At 47.2% G+C, this 6,000-nt stretch overlaps 1 protein-coding gene across 12 annotated transcripts in view; it reads right to left on the bottom strand.

Moving 5' to 3' along the window:
* SYNE1 (spectrin repeat containing nuclear envelope protein 1) overlaps positions 1–2,987 on the bottom strand; it is a 443,290-nt gene extending 440,303 nt beyond the window's left edge. For 11 of the 12 annotated variants that reach the window (XM_045805371.2, XM_045805374.2, XM_045805377.2 and 8 more), the window contains exon 1: positions 2,787–2,987. The gene's annotated coding sequence lies outside the window, so the exon portion shown is untranslated. Of the gene's footprint in view, positions 1–2,290; positions 2,491–2,786 lie in introns of those variants that run through there. The other variant, XM_045805369.2, reaches the window with a different exon arrangement.
* Between the last annotated feature and the right edge of the window lie 3,013 nt (positions 2,988–6,000).

Here is a 6,000-nt window from a genome sequence, read left to right on the forward strand (position 1 = left end):
TATAAATACACTACTAACGTATGTGTACGGGTTATCAGTGAATAGTGCTGTGAATTATTCATTTTTGTGTATTTATGTATGTATTTGTATTTATGTATTATTATGTATTTATTTGTACAGGGTAACAAATAGGAATGGGTAACCAATAAGAATCAGCCCTTTTTCTGGAAGAACAAAAATGTAAACAAGTAAGCAAAAGACAAAGTACAAAGCTGATCAGCACGACAGGTATAAAGTGTCATGATTCAACTTTTGTTGGTAAGCTTGGAGTATAAATCAGGCCCCAAGATACCTGCTATCTTCCTCCCCTACTTTGCTAGTATATATACATATATATACATGTGTATATATATATGTATATATATATATATGGCACCCCTTGCCAAACACTAGTTCTGGCTGGATTAGATCACAAGGAAAGGCCTGCAAGACATCTAAGAGGAAGAGAAATGCTGATTCCCTCACAGGGAGGCTTGAGCCCCACATGCCTGTCAGGGTCAGGCCACGGGGTGTGGCTACAGTATCTAGAGCTGAGAAAACACTACCAACCTTGCCCAGCCGTGGGCTTCCTACATCCTGTTCAGTCACAGCTCCTTTCATTTCCTAGAGGCTGTGTGTGCTGCTTACTTTTCAGAGAGCCGGTCCTGCACATCTAACACAAGCCATTCTTGAAAGATTCTGAGCGGTAAACTACCTTTTCCCAACCCCTGCTCCCCTGCAGGAGGAAGGAATCAAGTGACAGGAATTTTTATATGGGGACAATGAGAACAGAAACAAGCCAGTTTGTGAAAAATTATTAGTTAAGAGAGATAAAAATGAGTCTATAATGTAATAACAGAGCAAATATTATCAAAAGCTAGCAATATTATTATCTGAGTCAGTCCAAAGACGTGCCTTTATCTTCAGCATGAAACATATTAAGTTAGCATTGATCTGGAACATTTTGTTCTAAATTTGCCACAAAGTAAGGAACAGCCTGAAAAACACAAGAATAAAATAGCTACGTGTGTTTATTACACTCTTCTGGCAATATCAAGAACTTTTTATCCATACTATTTATCTTTTTCATCATGGGAAACAGCAAGCCTCTGAAAGAACAATCTTCATGACTAATGATTAGATCAGCATTTTATACAGATGTGGGTCATATTAATAACTCTTGTTTAACTGAAAATTACTACATTGTCTCTTGCACAATCTGGCTTTTGTATACAAATGCTTCCTTTACTAAAGGCTCTCAGATGAAGACAAAAATATAGACACTCAAAAAGAGAAAAATAATTCGCTTAGAACTTTCTTAACATTCAGAGAAGAATGTCAGACACATGCAGGTTTTCCACCCCAAACTGAAAAGCTCAGAAATGAACATTCCAGGATGCTAACACTGGTTTCACAGCTGATGTTTCTCCCTAGGCTGGGCCTGAACTTGCAGCCTACAAGCTCTGTCACCCCGGGCAGCACACCCAACCCGGTTTCCCGGACGGGCTTTCTTTGCTTAGCTACTGAGAGCTGCTTTATTTCGCACTATTTTCCTGCCCTTGCCATGCACCTGCCGCCCCGTGGACCACCATTTCATAGAACTCCTCCGGCAGCAATGCAAAATCTCCTTCTGAAACCTGTCTTTCCGGAGAGGAGATGAAAGTTATCTTGCCCTCTAGCGAAGGCTCCGCCTGGAAGCAATTGCACCGTGACAGCCCCAGCAGTCTGAAGCCCCGGCCTCCGCACGGTCTTCAAGCCCTGGGCCGTGCTACTCATTTCCCCTCCCCCCAGCCCTTCCTAAAATAGTCAAGAGCGGAGGAAGGGAGGCTCCCAGAATTTGTCCAACGCCCTGCATCTCCCATCTGATAGTAGCAACAGTACCGACCATCACAACAACAAGGTGGCTGCCTTTTGCTTCTGCATCACTGGAGCCCAAGAGAAGTGCCACAAGCGGAAATGACAACCCGAGAGGGGGCTATTAATAGGGATATCTACGTACGAGATGGAGGGAGGACGCTCCCCACCTCCTTATCTCCTCATCCCTGAGTATCATACGCGTACACGCACCACCACCACCACCACCACCACCACCATCACCGCCCTCTCCCTCCCATTAAGCACGCACAACCCCAGCATGCAAGTACAAACTTGCTTACAATTTGTCTGCAATTTGTTCGGCTTGCCCCCACACTCATATTCTCTCTCTCTCTCTCCCCTTCCTTCCTTCCTTCCTTCCTGCCTTCCATCTCTCTCTCTCTCTCTCTCTCTCTCTCTCTCTCTCTCTCTGTCTCTCTTCCACCTTTCCTTTTACCTTCACTCTCCCGGGCTCGTGCAGGTTCCCGGCAGCGAAGCGAGCGCACGGCCGGCCGCGGGCTCCGGGAGCTCGGGCGCGGTTGCAGGGCTGCAGGGAGCCGGGCCGCCCTGGTTACTGAGTACAACACGCCGGCCGGCTCCCTGCCCGCGGCGGATCCGCAGCCGCGCTCCCCCGGGCCGCTCTCACACTCGCTCACTCCTGCGCCCAGCTGCTCGGCGACTCTGCCCTCCCTCTGCAATCGGGTCCTCCCCTCGGATGCACCCTGGGGTTTTAGGCCTCCCCCCCTTCCCCGCCCCCCGCACTAAAGCTCCTCTCGGAGGTCGGCCAGGCGGGTTCAGCCCCCTGGCAGGATGCGGGTACTACCCCTGCGCCGGCACACCCCTCCCCGGCCCCACGCCCCGCGCCCGGAGCCCCGCGCCCGGCTCCAGGACGAGCCGGTCCCTGGAAGACCCGGGGGCGGGGGCCTGGAGGCTCTCTCGCAGGCTTCCCCTACCTCCTGGAGATGCACGGCCTCCGGCGTTTCTCCACAGCTGCAAACCCGAGCCGTGACCCAACCTCTCGGCGAACCTTTCCACGGGGCCCACCTCCGGGGGGAGAGGAGGGGAGGGAATGGCCCAGAGCGCCCTGGAAGAGAGGCGCAGCGCTAGCCGCTAACTTTTGCTTAGCGTTCCCACTGCCCGGTTGACCTTTCTAAGCAGAACCTATCTTGAAAGGCTGGGGAGGTTCCCTGATGGTCCCAGGAAGGAAGTGATGCAGTTCAGGGAGGACATGTAGCACGCTCCTTTCAAATCAACTTTCAAAAAGATCCTAACAGCTGACCTTTTGGCTGTCAGATCAGTAGCAAACAATTTTAGGGAGACTGGACAGACTATAGGCTTTTGTTGTTGTTTACAAAGCTTAGGTTTCCTGAGAAGGCGCTTGACATCTTAATTCTATTTATTCTTGATTATTCATTAAGATTATGCTGAAGAACCACCTGCAGTCTCTTCAGATGCCTGATTGCGTGTTGCACGTTGCGAAGCCATTTGTCTTTTATCACAAGCCCTTCTCACGGTGTAGAGGAGGTCCTGGTGTTGCCTAGTAGCATTCAGGAGAATCTATTTTGTTGTGGTTTGATGGTCTCCAAGCAAAGTCAAACACAGTCTCCCTTTACCAACAATGAAGCCCAAATCCAACAGGATTATGGCAACCAAGATAATGAAAGCTGTGCTGCAAGAATCTTAATAATTACTCCTCGAATTTTTAATCTGACAAAACAGTGTTCTATTCTCTAAATTTGCTAAATGGAGGGGCCGTCTTTGCTTTCTGCCTTTCCCTCACTTGCTGCCAATGCTCCATGATTTAACTGTGCATTTTCTTCAAATTCTTTTTTCTTCCAGATCCCATCAAAATAACAATATCTGAAAGGAATCTGGTAAACCAATCTGAGGTGCTCTTTTTCCTTGTGTTTAAGTTTCTTAGAGACCAAAGAATGAATCTCTAAAAGCAGAATTTGTTACACCAGGAAGTTGGGCCTGGAGGGGGCACTGTTTGGGGGAATCACTCTTAATGCATACCCCATCTCTGCCTCAGGATGACACTCAGGGATTCCCAGAGCTCCCAATCATTCCAGATAGCACCTCTTCCTGTGTGGTCATGAGACTGGGTTCCAAACTTCTAGGCCTGCCCCTGAGGAGGAAAGGATCAGACTCCGTTCTCCCTCTCAGTCTCCATCTTTATAGAGCCAATTCACCCTGAAGGCTTTGGAAGATGGGGTAAGAAGGTACTTTACAAACTCAATGCTCTGTGTGTTAAGCAGTTGCTTCCTTGGTTGCCTTACTTGTAAAATCTGAGACTGAAGCATTGTTGCCACCAAGTGAAACTCCCTTAGGAGACCTAGCCACAGTCCTCCTAGGCTCAGGCAGCTCGAGCCTGGGGCTGTCTGGCTGGCGCAGGTTGTCTGATGAGCTGACCTTCCCCTCTCAGGTCATCTCCACCCTCCGCACCAGGGCTAAGCACATTACAAACTTTGGGAAAACGCTTGTCTTTTTTCATACCCCCCCCCCCCCCCCGGGGAGGTTTGTTGTAGCCCCGATTATTCGACAACTATTGTTTGAACACCCACCCTATGCCAAACGTACTGTGGCTAGAGGGGTAGGCAAAACCTGCCCTGGTTCCTGCCTTCACAGAGTTTACCATATGATCAGGAACATGGCCATTCATCAGAGAACCACACAAATAAGTATAAAACCCCAACCTCCCCGAAGAGGCGCATGTTATGAGAGCCTTTGGTGAATTAGTTCATTAAATTACTTTAGCTTAATGATCAGAAAGACTGCTAGGAAGTGGTCTGCAGGAGAAGCGGCATTACTTAGGTGCAAGAGGGGTAGGGTGCAGTGTGGAAAGAATGTTCCAGACAGAGGGAAGAGCACGGGCAAAGGCTCTATGGAAGAAAAGTACATGGTGCATTGGAGGAAGTGAGGAGGTCCACCATTGCTGCAGAAAAGAGGGCAAGGGAAGGGAGGGAGCTTCAGGAACAATGGACCCCATGAGGCTCAAAAGGAATGAAGGACAGACTGGGCAGGCCTGAAAGAGCAGGCCACCTTGATGAGTCTTCACATGAAGCCATGAAAACGTTTTCAGTAGATGGTGCAACGTGATGAGTTTCATGTTTTGAAATGTTCCCTGTGGCTATAATATGAAAACAGGTAAGGAGTGGGGCCAAATAGGTACAGGTGGATCATTTAGAAAGCTGCTATAGTCATCCTTTAGGAAGATCATAGTGTTCATAATTAGAGAGGTGGTGGTGGAAACAGTGGATAGATTTGAGGGGAATTTAATGGATAACATCTATGGGACCTAAGGCCATGTGTGGCCAAAGGAAGTCAGAATAGTATAATGGTCAGTCTTGGGTTTGGGTGCAAGAACCCCTAGGTTTGGATCCAATTTCCATCCTTAGCTACCTGTGTGATTTTTAGCTAGTAATTTAACCTCTCACAAGTTCAGATTTTACAAACCTATAATTGGGATTATAACAGTATATCTTGTTCATGGGGCTATTGTGGGGACCCAATGAGCTGATACCTGGAAAGCACATCATACTTTAGTGCCTGGCATGCGGCCAGGAAATGCAATATAATTATAATGCATCACTATTATAGTTATAGTAACTACACTGAAGTTGGCAAATAAAGGGAAAATAGTCTCTCCTTCACTTTGCAACAGGCTGACTGGGTTAGGATACCAGTTTCTAAGAGCAGCAAAATATAATCATGGGACCATCACAGGTTGAGAGACAGCTGCTGGGGTAGCAATTTCCACTTTCCTCCTTCACCAAGCCCAAGGTCAGTCCTCATCTGTCTTCTCTTCCTATTCTCTCAGTTTACATAGAGACCCATTCTCATACAGCATGGCAGCTGGACCCCTGATCTCCCCTCTCTCCATTAATAGGAGGTGCCAAAGAACAGCAAAAACTCACAGACTGCTTTCAGTTCAGCTTTACCCCAATGCCTGCATCATTGTGTTCTAAGTATTTGTAAATTTAGAGTTCTAGTGCCCATACAAAATCAGCAAATTATTATTTTTATTTCTATCATTTCTCTTTTATGTAATTGTATTAATACTAAGGCAAAAACTTGCCATAATTAAAATATGTTATTTATCAAAAGGATCAGCCTTAGGGTCTTACAAATGGTGTATCTTTATGGCACGATTGACATGTGCAACTC

The sequence above is a fragment of the Ursus americanus genome, chromosome 11 (genome assembly GCF_024610735.1).
Source record: "Ursus americanus isolate L20-20 chromosome 11, mUrsAme1.1.p, whole genome shotgun sequence".
Classification (NCBI taxonomy): Eukaryota; Metazoa; Chordata; class Mammalia; order Carnivora; family Ursidae; genus Ursus; species Ursus americanus.